At 40.1% G+C, this 12,858-nt stretch overlaps 1 protein-coding gene across 3 annotated transcripts in view; it reads left to right on the forward strand.

Moving 5' to 3' along the window:
- Nucleotides 1-920: 920 nt before the first annotated feature.
- GPBP1L1 (GC-rich promoter binding protein 1 like 1) overlaps nucleotides 921-12,858 on the forward strand; it is a 57,253-nt gene continuing 45,315 nt past the window's right edge. For 2 of the 3 annotated variants that reach the window (XM_080654465.1, XM_080654467.1), the window contains exon 1: nucleotides 1,487-1,635. The gene's annotated coding sequence lies outside the window, so the exon portion shown is untranslated. Of the gene's footprint in view, nucleotides 1,103-1,486; nucleotides 1,636-12,858 lie in introns of those variants that run through there. The other variant, XM_080654466.1, reaches the window with a different exon arrangement.

Raw genomic sequence — 12,858 nt, forward strand, 5'->3', positions numbered from 1 at the left:
CTAGGGCCTGGAAACTTCATTAAGAAATAAGGGGAGCCCGACTGGTGTGGCTCAGAGGTAGAGCGTGGTACCACGAATCAGGTCACTGCTGTGGGCTCAATCCCCTGTGGGGGGCGTGCAGGAGGCAGCTGATACATTTTTCTCTCTCATGGATGTTTCTCTCTATCCCTCTCCCTTCCTCTCTCTAAAGTCAATAAAAATATTTTTTAAAGAAAGGAAAGAAGAGGAGCACGGGGGAGGGGAGGGGTAGGGAAGGGAAAAGATTAACCAAAGAACATATATGCATATATGCATAACCCATGAACATACAGTGTGGGGAAGGCCTAGGGTGGGGCTGGGGGGACAGAAAGGGGAAATGGACATCTGTAATACTGTCAATAATTTTTTTAAGAGCACAAGGGGAAGGATTTTCATGCTCATGAAAGGTGTGGTAAGAGCTTTGGGGGTGATTCAAAAAGATCATTCATCCTGTCACCCTTGGCTTTAATTTTTGTCGGTTATGTGACCTTGGACGAGTTCGTTCCCTTCTCTGGGCCTCCATTGTACAGTCTATCAAAGAGGAACAGCACCAAGCAATTTGAGTGGTCTTCTTAAGACAAGTAAAAGGACAGACAGCTCAAGAAGCCCATGCTAGCCAGTTTCTCCATCCCTCCGGATTCTGGGTAGCTCAGCTTCCAGGCTGCCGGTCATCATGTGATTTAGCTTCCAGTGCTGGATGGGCTCACAGCAAATTCTTCGAAATTGTAACCGCTTCTAGTCGCGATAGGCTTTCGCTTTTATTTCCTCCTTTGTGTGTTTTGGCAGCGCCGCCCCTTCCCGTCGTGCAATACCCATGAGACTTTAGTTTAGAGAACAGCTTCTCTGCTGGGCAGAGGCCAGAAATCCGCACTGTGCTCGTCAAGGGCGTGACGCCAGCCGTCAGGCGGAACTACCACTCCCGACGGGTAGCGCGTCGCGCGCCGGAGCGCTGGCCTCCAGAGCCCGGTCGTGTGGCCCGCTGGGGGCTGGAGTCTTAACGACACGCGCTCGTGAAGGAGCGGAAGGTGGGAAAGGGTCGGCAAACGCATGCTCCTACGAAACCGGTTTGCTAGTACTTGTAGAGGTAATTTGGGGATGGGGTGTGGGAGGGTAAGGAACGAAGGAGCAGGGAAAAGCGGGTACACATATACAACCCCCCCCCCCCCCCACAACACTCATTGACACGCGTCCAGGCCCTAGGATTGGGCCGGGGGGGGAGGGGGGCGGTGAAGGGAACACCGAAGTCTTCTGGCCCCGCCTCTAATCGAGGCGGAGGGAGCTGGGGGTGGGGCAGGGAATAACCGCCGCTCACGTGCCCCGAACGTTGCCGGCGTGAAGCGCCGGCGGGGTCACCCGAACAGGGCGCGTGCGCGTGCGTCCCAGTGGGCGTTGGGAGTGGGTGGGTGTGTGAGGCGGTGTTGAATGGGGGCGGGCTGGGCTGATCATCGCTCCTCCCCCTCCACCCGCCGTGCCCCTCCTGGGCAGTGTGGGCCGGGCAGCCATTTTGGGAAGAGCTTTGTTATGGTTGTGGGCTCTCCAGCTCTGCGGGATCAGGAAGCCGAGGACGCGTCCTCAGACACCGCGTCTGGTGCCTAGCTGCAGCCCGGCCGCTGCCCAGTGAGTAGGAGTTCCCTACAGCGGGGCAATAAGAGATCTAGATTTTCCCGGCGCGGGACTCCACCCGGTGCCTGACCGGCCGTCTATTGAAACAAGTTGGAGGAGGCTCTCACACAGGTGGTTGGGTGTAGGTGGGCCCGGGGAAGGGGAGCGGAGCCCATGGGTCGTGTGGTTGGCACCGGACACCTCCTTCCGCGCGTGGGCTTTGGACGCGAGCGTCGTCGCGGCGCTGCCGGAGGGCTCCTACTTCAACTTTGGTCTGCGGGTCGGAACGCTCACCTGCGGCTCTCTGGCTCCTCTCCAGGCGCTTTAGCCTGGCGGTTGAGTGACTTGGTTTACGGGTTTCTTTTTCTTCTTAGATTAGAGCCAAGGGCTTTTTTCCAATGAAGGAAAATAATGAGGAAATAATCGTGTTAGTCAAATGTGGTGTGTATGAGGGGGACAAACCTTTAACCCCCAACGTTCTGGTTCTCCGTGGTAGCGAGGTGTTTTCGTTGATTTAGCACCTACCATCACGACCCTCGAAAAAAAGCTGGTAGATCTTGAAGTATGATGAGGATGTTTTGTTTGTTTTGTTTCTGTTTTAAATCTACCTCTAACACACACACACCTCCCACACCCCCGGTGAAATTCAAAAGAAACGCTGAATCTAAAATGGCTGTAGCTTGGGGAAGTGCCTTGAGCCTCGGTAACTTAAAATACGTTAAGTCGTTTTAAATTTTCAATTGTTTCTCCTACGGGGACAACTTAAATCTTTTGATCTTTTGTTTTTTTTTTGTAATTGGTGTCTTATCTTGAAAAGGCCTTGGTAGGTGAAAACAAAGGTGAGGCCAAAGAAGTTTGCTTACTCCAAAAGTTTACATAAGAGTGGGTGCGGGGTTTGTTTGTTGTAATTGCTTATAGTTTTGAAACTGTTCTTTGGTGTTAATTTTATCATCCAACTTTGTGCTCTGAGGTTGGTTTGTCGTATTTGTTGAAATAACTTGCTCTTTGATATTTATTGCTTAGGAAAAAACGGAGTTCATGGGTGGTTCATGTTTTAGTTTAGTAACAAGTCACTTTCCTGTGTAAATCCCTTCCTGAAGTAAAGTGACGGGTATTCTTCAACACACTTAGATTTGTAATTTGGTGGACTGCTGGCTTTTTCTAAGGTCTTTTATGTGTAATACTTGAAAGAGAATCTGAGTGCTGTTAAGTTTGAGTCGTTTATTAGAGTGTAAGACAAGTGAAAACAAACTTGAGCTGTGGAGCGTCTGATGGTTGTGCCGTTTTAAACAAAAGCCTGTCTTTTTGTTCGCTTTTTTTTTTTCCTATAAGATCCAAAAGTATAACTGAAAACAAAAAGGCAAGAGAATGTAAACCAGAAACAGTTAACTTAAGTGTTTGGGAAGGTGCTTGAGTTTCAAATTGTAATCTGTAAACTATAATAAAATGCTAATGTGAATGAGAACTTTGGAATTAATAGTTAAATAAACTGTCATTTTCCCCGAGAGAGTCAGTGTCAGTTTATCTTCCTACACTCTTTCAATACAAACATTTATTTTTGTCAGTTTATTTTTTAGGATATTTTGTTGTTCTTATTTTGGTGGTTTTACAAAAAAAAGAAAAACATTTAAAGTGCTTTATAGAAATTACAAGTCAGTTTGGGTGTTTTTTTTGTCATCGTTGCCTACTGGACCCATAAACTTTCTCTATCAGTGGCTGTTTAAAAGCTTGGCTAAGGAGGGGGCACATGCAACGATTTTAATAAGTTTGGAATAGTAAGAGATCTGGAGCACATTTCTACTTACAAATTCATTTTCAAATGCTCAGTTAAAGATAAAACACAATTCTGAATCAGACTTCAGCAGACTGCGTATGTTTTATTGTTAAAGTGTATACACTTAATAACAGTGATAACTCTAATGTGTCAGGGACTGACTATTCCTTGAAGTGCTTTACATTTATTTATTATTCCTATGAGGTAAATAATTGTTTTACCCCTCATTTTTTAGTTGTGGAAAAACCCAGACTCATCCAGCTAGTATTTAAAGCTATTGGAAAGATGAGAACACACAAAATTTTAAAGGATCAGCTGGAAAAGTAGTCCATAGAAAAGATAAATTTTGGTGTGTGTGTATATATGGTTTTTCAAATGGATGGTAAAAAATTCTATGTGGTGCATAGATAATACTGCCTCATAAATGACTATTAATCAAATTCTGAATTTTATTTCCCACTGAAGTCTGTTTAAAACAAAACTGACTATAGTCAAACTTGAATAATAGTTCAATAAACAGAGCTAAACTTTTTTTGTCCAAAAGTATATCTTAACTAAAGAGGTAAAATATTGCTATTATTATGTAAATTGGATTTCTATAGGTGATTTCAAATAAACTAGGCAGATCTATTTAAAGGATTCTAATAGTTATTTTCCTTTACTAAAGCGAATAATCAGCCTTTGAATGATCTTTTGGGCAATTTTTTTTCTTTTTTTTTTCTTTTTGCTTTTTATTCCCCAGAGAAGAAGGCGGGGGTTGGGGGGGGGGGGGCGGGCGGGAGAGAGAGAGAAAGAAAGAAACATCAATGATGAGAGAGAATCATTGATTGACTACCTCCTGCATGCCCTTCTCCCCCACTGGGGATGAAGCCCACAACCCTGGCATGTGCCCTTGACCGGAATCGAACCCGGGACCCTTCAGTCCGAAGACTGATGCTCTATGCACTGAGCCAAAATATCTAGGGCTTTTTTTCTTTTCTCTCTCTCTCTTTTTTTTTTTTTTTTTTTTTTTTTTTGAGAGAGAGAGAGAAAACATCCATTTGTTGTTTCACTTACTAGTAATTGTGCATTCATTGGTTGATACTTGTATGTGCCCTGACTTGGGATTGAACCCACAACCTTGGTGTATCGGAATGATGCGCTAACCAGACAGGGCTATTTTTCATTTTTTAGACAGAACATGTCAATTATTCTCCTTTTTAAGAAATACAGAGGCACATGCCTTGAGGTGGTGAACACAGTGCAATATGCAGATGATGTATTATAGAATTGTACACCTTAAACCTATATAATTAACAAATGTAATCCCAATAAATTAAAAAAAAGAAGAACTGAAAGAGGCTGAACTATGTATGGTGCCAGTATCAGCATGCTGGGTGCTAGGAATACCTAGATGACCTTAAAACATTTCCTGCCATCAAAGAGCTTGGTGGTGTAACAAACACAAAAATATTCAAGGTTAACAACATAGCTGTCTTTCAAGTTGATTTTTTAACATACTAATTAAATTTACCTTCCTTTTCTTTTTTTAAATACATATTTTTTAATTTATTTCAGAGAGGAAGGGACAGGGAGAGAGATATAGAAACATCAGTGATGAGAATCATTGATCGGCTGCCTCCTGCATGCACCCTACTGGGGATTGAGCCCGCAACCTGGGCATGTGCGAATCCAAGGACTCTTCAGTTCGCAGGCCATTGCTCTATCCGCTGAGCCAAACCAGCTAGGGCTACCTTCCGTTTCTATGATAAAACTATTTTGCCTTATATTAACCAAACATCAGGCTAAGGAATCACCAGCATAAACAAAATTTTAGTACACTTTTCTGAGCAGTAGGTCTATTTACGTGGAATAAGGTTTCTTTGTTTTTTGGGGTTCTTTTCTTTGTTGTTTTTTTAATATATTTTGACTTTTCACAGAGAGGAAGGGAGAGGGACAGAGAGTTAGAAACACCGATGAGAGAGAAACATCGATCAGCTGCCTCCTGCACACCCCCCACTGGGGATGCGCCTGCAACCAGGGCACATGCCACTGACCGGAATCGAACCCGGGACCCTTCAGTCCGCAGGCCGACGCTCCATCCACTGAGCCAAACTGGTTTTGGCTCTTAGTTTTTTTTGTTTGTTTGTTGTTGTTTTTTAAATCTAATTTAAGTTTGGCTATACTTTAAGTTTAAATTGCAAACTCTTGTTTCTGCTGATTATAAGTTAAAATTTTATTATGTAAAGTATTTCTTTTTGAGTTATTGCTATTCTTAAAGTTTATATTTATAAGTATCTTGTAAAGTTGGTTTGGGTGCTCTTTAGCTAGTTAATTAAAAGGCAGAGCTATTCCAGTGTTTCTGCTATGTGTTTATGAATTATTAGCTCGACTTTTTAATTAGTCTTTGCAGGTATGATGGGAAGGGTAGTGAGAACCATTATTGTGGGTTTCATAAGCTAAAGCCTATAATATAGTCCAATATATAATCTCACTATTCCCTAACTGTATGGTGCTCTTCTCTTCTACAAGTGAGTGTACAGAGGTTCTGAAAAGTTAAGTAAATAATTGATATAACATAAGGAGAGAGGGGGATTCAGGCAGTTTTATCTGATTCCGAAGAGCTGTTTCCACTACATCATGTAGAGAGATAGTATGATACAGTAATTAAGGGTACCAACTTTATAGCCCGAGTTTGAATCTCAGCATTGTCACTTGATAGCTTTATGACTTTGGGAGAGTTTAGGTAAGGTTTCTGTGCCTGTTTCTTCCTCTGTTAAATGGGGAAAGTTGTACCTTCTCATAGGATTATTGGAGTTAACAAATAAAATATTTGTAGAGTTCTTAAAACAATGCCTGACAATAGCAAGCACTTCATAATTATTAAATCTAAATTGTCTGAATTTATCTTTAATGTACATCCATTTACCAATCGAGTGAAATCTGAACAGATCATTGCACAGGAGTTTTTTTTACTTTGTTTTTCCTTCTTAGATTCAATGTTTATGTTGACTTTCCTAGTTTTTTTTTGTTTGTTTTTTGTTTTTAAGCAGAACCCAGACCCCACATGCTGTAATTGACTGATTTTCTTTCAAGCCTCTTAATTTGTCTGTCTCTTCTCTCTTTTTCTTTGCACTTTGTTGAAGAAACCAGGTCATTTGTCCTGCAGAGTTTCCCATATTCTAGATTTTCCTGATTTCCTGTAAATTAGTAGTTAGATGTAGAAGCTTAGATTGAGTTTGAATTTTGGGGAAGAGGAGTCAGGAGGCTAACTTCATAGGTGATTCTGTGCTTTTTGGGGATTCCCTTCTGACCCCATTGAGTATTAACTTTTCAGGTAGTTTGTTTCCTGTCCTTTTTTTTATTTCTAGTATATATTTATTGTATTATAAAAATTGAGCTAAGTATGGTGGGTTTGCAGTGGTTTTGTATTCTGGTTTTGGGTACTAGTGAATAGTTTTCTCAGCCTATTTGGTCTGAAATTTTCTCTTCCCGCTATTGTTTTATTCTCACCATCTATTAAACATTTTATTCCTAACACTTATTGAATACACACTTTTGGCAGGTACTTCTCTTTTCTTTCCCCCAGGGGAAAACATCCTGGCAACTATTTTTAACACTACATATATTCACTCATTTAGTCATCAACTTTCCAACAATCTTGAAATTATAAATAGGATTTGAAGCAAAAAGAAGTGAAGTAACTTGTTAGCCCAAAGTTGTACAGCTAGTAAATGACAGAGCCAACTAGATCCAGAGTCTGCTCTTCTAACTTAAAAGTAATGTTTGGGTGGGAAGCAAAGTTTATTATTGAGAAGAGAATTTTAGAAACGCTTGAAGTAAAAATGTATGTCTTCTGATATAGTAGTCACTACTATTAAATCTCAGTTATAAAAACTATATTTTTTTAAAATGTATTTTATTGATTTTTTACAGAGAGGAAGGGAGAGGGAGAGAGAATTAGAAACATCGATGAGAGAGAAACATCAATCAGGTGCCTCCTGCACACCCCCTACTGGGGATGTGCCCGCAACCAAGGTACATGTCCTTGACCGGAATCGAACCTGGGACCCTTCAGTCCGCAGGCCAACGCTCTATACACTGAGCCAAACCAGCTAGGACAAAACTATAGTTTTTTTAATGTGACAAATAGACTATTTACTAACAGACATAGGGAATTTGGAGCCTTTCAGGGCCAATGTAGGTGCAAATATTTGATAAAAGTTACTACTATTAAATAGCCTATTTGTAGTGTAGTTGATAACTTTTAGGACAAATGCTATTAAAGCATTTTTGCTGGTTCTAAACCCTTAGTTTCGGATACTTGCATAAATCTAATCTCTAATCTACTTAGTTATCTAAATCTTCTAGCCAGAATTTAATGTTTCAGATTGCATTAGATAGGAAATGTACATATGTATCATATTAGTAGTATTCTTATTTGGAACTGTTATGATTTCAGTGAATTCCATTTCTATTTGTGGGATAATAAGTGTTTAAGTATGGTTGCAGCAAGTATTTGTGACTTTGAAAGACAAAATATTGGAAAGGAGATTAAACACCTGTGAAAGGTTATAAATTTTAGGTTTTAAAATTTTTCTTTGTAAAATTACTTTCAGGAAATGTTTTTTGGAATATGAAGCAGAAGAAAATACATATTAAAGTTTATTACTAATGGGAATACTGGAAGAATTCTTGTGCTGCACATTGTACTCATTGGGCTTTAAAGCGATCCTTTGTTGTTCCAATTATCTGTTTATCATTTTAACCCCTTTCCAGTGTTGCCTTTTTGTGACTCTTAGAGAGGAAACTGGAAAGGCTGTGTGCCTATAACTTGTATGTATACACACATACACATATCATACATACACTTTCTGTCCTGGACCCCTGGCAGCTGTCCCACTCAAATACACTCGACTGAGGACTTGTACCTGGATAGGTGCAAAGAAGCAAGGACAGTTTAGAATCCATTCCATTGGCTGGTGGCAGTGCTAGTGGAGCAGTTTCCTGAGGCTCTTCCTGTGGTGTGACCTTGGTTGGTGGTCTTGACTAAGCTTTACTTGGTTTTTGCATGTTTGCCAAGTTAAGGAGGCTCTCATTCATTCTCTGAACTCCCTATATCTGATAAATTCCTTTTCTGGCTTAATCTACCTAAATACGGTTGGTTTCTTTCAACCAAAGACCCTAATTTTTTAATTGTCAATTTGCTCCTTCCAGAAGATTTTGTTTGTTACTGCCTCTACATAGGGTCATTTCCTAACAAAGTGAAAAACTTCCAATTCTTTTTTTATTTTATTTTTATTTCAGAGGAAGGGAGAGAGAGATAGAAACATCAGTGATGAAAGAGAACCACTGACTGGCTGCCTCCTGCATGCCCCCTACTGGGAATCGAGCTCGAAACCTGGGCATGTGCCCTTGACTGGAATTGAACCCGGGACCCTTCAGTCCACAGGCTGACGGCTCTATCCACTGATCCAAACTGGCTGTGGCATAAACTTTTTGAAAATATATTTTTTATTGATTTCAGAGAGGGAAGGAGACAGAGACAGAGACAGAGAGAGACTCAATGATGAGAGAGAATCATTGATTGGCTACCTCCTGCACACCCTCTACTGGGGATCGAGCCCACAGCCCAGACATGTGCTCTTGACCAGAATCAAACCTGGGACCTTTCAATCCCCAGGCCGACTGCTCTATATATACTCCCAATTCTTAAAAGCAGTAGTTCTCAACCTTTAAAAATTTGTCTGGAGAAAGGCCTGGATATTTTGTCTTGTGTTGTGTTCATGTATGATTAAGATTGGTGGGTCAATAGAGGTTTCACAGCTTCAACTTTATATTTGCCAATTCTAAAGTGGTTTACACTTCCACCCACAATATATGAGAATTCCTTGTTGCTTTACATCTTTATCAATACTTGATATTTGCAGAAGTTTTTGCCAGGTTAATAGGTTTGAAATAGTCTCTCATGATTTGAGGTTTTAAAAGTAGAAATTTGTGAGTGATTCAAGGTAATATTTTCTGTAGTGCTTTATATTATTTCAGAGCACTTGTATATCACATGCATCTCTTGTAGACAGACTAATATATAAGATTTCCGGTTATATTTTTGACAAATAGGTTTGTCGTCATCAAGTTTGTACTAGAAACAGATTTTTTTGTTTATTGGACCCCAAATATATGACAGCAGGTTTAACTTCTCAATAATAACTATGATATTTTCTTAATGGGAAAATGCTACAGTGAAAAAAATCTTAAAGGTGTCTTATGTCCTTTTGGTTCATTCCTGCTCACATTTCATGTCCTTTATGAATTCTTAAATAAGGATTTTTCTCCTCTGAAGTTAAAATAAATACTAAAGTAGAAAATGACTTTCTGCTTTTTTGTGAAGTATCAAATATGAGGATTAAAAAAATTAAGTAACGTGCCCTGGCCAGCATTGCTCAGTGGTTAGTCAGCCTGCCCACTAGAGGGTTGCAGGTTCCATTTCCGCTCAAGAGCATGTACTTGGGTTGCAGGTCTGATCCACGCCCTCAGTCTGGGCGTGTGCAGGAGGCAACCAATCAATGTGTCTCTCTCATATCACACTCTCTACCCCATCACTTTTCCCCTCCTTGCTTGTCCGGTGGGGATTTAAAATAATTTTTTTAATAAAAATTAAGCAACAGGCTTACCAATAACCCTGGTGTTTTCCTTATTGAGGACTTAGGAGGAGGCAAACTGATAATACAGGCAGTTAGGAAATGAGTATAGAGTTGTAGGGTTACTCAGTCTTTTAGAGGAAGTGAAAGTGTTAGACATTTAAACATAAGTAGTGTTCTCAGTTCATGAGATTTGGAAAGGAAATATTAGGACCAGTGAATATCTGAAAATAGGAGTTACTGTTTTGGGCTCTGCAGTTGAAGGAACAGGAATATTCAAAGAGCTCTTAACAGTAAGATAAAGGAGCTACTAATTGATGTAATTGTCATCAATTATTACTTAACAGTCATCCTGTATACTAAGATTGTCTCATTTGCTATTAACCCCTACCAAGTGATTCCCATCTGTAGGGGAGATATAATATGTAAACAAATAAAAGTAATGCATGATGGATGCTTGAGTATAGATATGTGCATGATATAATGCTTCATGAAGCAGGAATTGAAGTCACCCACTTAGAGGTGAGAACTGATGGCTTGAAAGTAAATGAGAGAGTGAAGAGATTCCAGAGAAACAAAAAATGCTGCATCAGAGCTTTTGAGTAGCTGTTAAATTTACAGAGCAAAAGAAAACGTTGGGAAAGAAGTAATCAGAGGGTAGGGAGAGGATCAGGATATCATAATGCAGTCCACTCACACTGCTCTCTGACAAAGACTTCCCCAGCCCTTCATGAATATTATCAATGTAAGGGTGACAGTTTTTCTTTTTTTTAAATATGAGTTGTCCTTTTTCTAACGTTCTACTTATCCAAATAAAATCGGCAACCTGTATCATTGAAACATTTTGAAATTTATAGCTTTATGCAATCCAAATCTGAAAACTGTAGTCTTAATGATACAATGTCATAGAAACCAAGAGAAGGGATTTTAAGATGGGATTGGCCCAGGTACATGTAAACAGTATAAGTCATTGAGGGTGGTGAGTCACAAGTTTCTGACCTTTGAGAATATATTGGTCAGGGTGTTTTGTTGTAGATAACAAATGTTTAAAAGCATGGTTTTGTGTTTTTCTTCAACCACTGTCAACTTTCATGGGTGATAGAACAGAGTAACCAAGATTTTGATTTTACTGGGATTGGAGTTTGGGAGTTGGATACAGGTTTCGAGAGAAGAGCCAGTGCATTCAGGGAGTACATAATGATGGACTAGGTCAGTGGTCGGCAAACTCATTAGTCAACAGAGCCAAATATCAACAGTACAATGATTGAAATTTCTTTTGAGAGCTAAATTTTTTAAACTTCAACTTCTTCTAACGCCACTTCTTCAAAATAGACTCGCCCAGGCTGTGGTATTTTGTGGAAGAGCCACACTCCAGGGGCCAAAGAGCCGCATGTGGCTCGCGAGCCACAGTTTACCGACCACGGGACTAGGTAATTTAAACTACAAAACTATGCTAACTGGTCTTACTTTAAATTCATGATAACTTACAAATGTGGGCCCTTACTGTGCTGGGAAACTAGTGTATTTAGTTCATTCACTCCCAGTTCTCATTTCATACCCTAACAGTTAGGGCCTAACTCTTCTCAAACCTGCTCCCTCCCATTCTGAGGACTTTGTTTCTACTTCATTGAGAAGATAGTTGCAATCAGAATAGACAGTCTAAGCTCTCCTGGTAGTAGTACTCAGGTATTCAGCCTTCCCTCTACTATTACTGTAAATAACAAAGCCATTGAAGGCCAATCTTTGCTGGCATATCAAATCCCACTCTTCACCTACTCAAGAGCATTGTTTTCAGCTTCATCAACTACATCAGGTTTTTCTTTACTAGGTCATTCCCATCAATGTACCAAAAAAAACCACTTCTTTGATCTTCTAGCTGCTACCCATTTCTTTGTTCTACAACACTCAAAGGAGTGTTGCAGTCTACAGTCCCTTAGAACCCACTCAAAACAGGCTTTCACCATGGCCCTATGCAACATAGTCACTAGTAACTTACATGCTGCTAAATCCAGTGGTCAGTTCTCAGTCTTCCATCATTTATTAGCATTTCATATAGTTGATCATTCCTACTTTATTGAAATACACTTCTGCTGACCTTCTTTCTGGGTCCCCATACTCTTTTGGTTTTCTCCTCAATGGTCCCAAATTTTAAAAGTTTTACTTTGTGGCTATTGTGACTAAAGCTGCTATGAAAATTCACTTTCAAGACTGATTAAAAATTAGACACTATTTTTTTTTTATTTTCCCATAGGTGTTTTTTTTGTATTCTATATTACAGCCAAAGCCCCAGTGGTGGTATAGAGGTAACTTGAATTGTTGTGTATATATGGGAGGGAAGTAATTTGGTATAGATTGAGGAATAAATAGGGGAGTGAGAAAATGAAAACATTAAGTGTCCTCTGCTCTCTATAGAAATTTTGTTAAGAAAGATTAAAGGGAAATGAGCATTAATACCTAAACGGAATACAGACTGGAGGAGAGATGGGTGTGGTTTTTGTTAGTTGAATAAAACCAGAGTAGATAGAGGTTGTAGGTACCAGTAATCGTAGGTGGTGACACTACTGGACTATGGAGAAAATGAGAGCAAGTGAGATCAAAATACACACAAGGTAGAGTGGTAAAGGAAACCTAAGGAGAGGAGATTGAGATAAGGCCCTTGGCAGGGATAGCCTGTACTAGCAGTATAAGTTTAATTATAAGGTGTAAAATTAGGACATGTTGTAAAGTACCTCATAGATTGCCGGGGTGTATATGAAATGCCTGGTAAGTTACAGGTTTTGAAAAGGTTGATCGTCAACCTGCCAGTGTGGCTCAGTGGTTGAGTGTTGACCTATGAACCAGGAA

Source organism: Plecotus auritus, assembly GCF_963455305.1.
Source record: "Plecotus auritus genome assembly, chromosome: 2".
Lineage (NCBI taxonomy): Eukaryota > Metazoa > Chordata > Mammalia > Chiroptera > Vespertilionidae > Plecotus > Plecotus auritus.